A 1580-nucleotide genomic window follows, 5' to 3' on the forward strand; every position below is an offset into this window, starting at 1 on the left:
TTTGTGTGTCTGGTATGAAGCTCAAGCCTGCCTTTGTTGAGTTGAAGTTTGATTCTGTTTATATTGCTGATGTATCTTTGTTGCTTTCTGATCCAGTATGAATAGTTAGTTGATCTGGGGTTCAGGTTCTTCCTTTTGCTTGTTTTTTGGAGGTACTGGGGGCAATCTAAGCAAGGCAATCAGGTGTTTCAAGGTTGGAGAAAGAGACCAGGCTAATCAGGAGCTCACAGGAAATCACAGCAGGATAAGTCCAACATCCAAGGTCCAAGGTCCAAGGACAGTGAGTGGGAACAGAGTGGGCTGGCCCCCACTAGCCAACAGAGAACTTCTGATCCCAAAAGCAAGGAGAGGAACAAGAGGTTGACCCAAATCAGGGGTATGGGCATGCTGGGATTTGGAAAACTCATCCTGGCTAGTCAGGCACTCTCAGGCTGGATTGGTGGTACAGGGTCAAGGCCCAAGGAGAGTAGGAGAGCAGATGGGAACAGAGTTGGAAGGCCCCTACTAGCAAGCAGAGAAGGTTTTTAGTTTTTCAAACCCTACGGATCATTACTTTAATTCATTTGTGTGATTTGTGATTTACTAAAACCACAATGTTTGCCTGTCAATATATGTCAAACAGATTAAACTACATTTCAAGTTTTCAGATACTTGTACACATCACATTACTGCTCATTCAAGATCTACCATTTCCTAAATATTTAGTCCACACAATTATTCATAACTCAGCTTTGGAATCCATAAAATGTGTGTCTAAACTCATAGAATTACTTTGAGATAAAGAAGGTGCTGCCTGAGTTTCCTAGGGTCCCTTTTCTCTAGCGCTATTAGACAAATGATATCTTTATCTGAATTTTCCATAGCTTATATCTTTGGGGAGGAGGGGAGAGACTTACAAAGAAATGAACACCCACACACAGCACCCAGCTCTGCGTGGTTCGGCCCGGCATTCCAGATTCCTTCCACACCAACCCACAGTCTCTGTTAGCTTTTGGCTACACATCATGGGTCTGCAGTTTTATCCCAGGTCAATAAATGCCCCCTCTCGTGTCCACACAGGTGAGCACTAGGTCATCTTTCTGTGCTGCTTCTTCTCTCCCAAGATGGCCCCTAACGCTCCTCCTTCTGTGGCTAACTCTTTGCAGTCAATTCCCCACAAAAGGCCTTGCTCCTTGGGGGAACCAGGCCCCCTGGGAGACAAGAGGTAATAAAACAAAGTATAAATACCACGCATAAACACTCAGTACATATAGGTTGCTGATAACACTTAAGTGTTATCAGCACATAAGTAACATACCCTGAGGAAGCCCTTGAGGGCAAATAGGTAAATAACAGGATAACTGAGAGTCAAACTCACATGCAATTTGCATTTGACAAAAGGATAAACATTTTACAAGATTGTCTCCCCATCATATGTATAGTTACTAATAAGCAGTTTAATAGTCTTTTTATATTAACGTTCAGTATACATTTCCAAAGTCAAGATGCCGTGAATCATTTGTTAAGTTTATATGGTCAAAATCAAGATGATTTAATAAGAAACAAAACTACTTCCTTTCCAAATCTTCTCTTGTACAGGG

This window comes from Nannospalax galili, unplaced genomic scaffold, assembly GCF_000622305.1.
Source record: "Nannospalax galili isolate Female #2095 unplaced genomic scaffold, S.galili_v1.0 scaffold846, whole genome shotgun sequence".
Lineage (NCBI taxonomy): Eukaryota > Metazoa > Chordata > Mammalia > Rodentia > Spalacidae > Nannospalax > Nannospalax galili.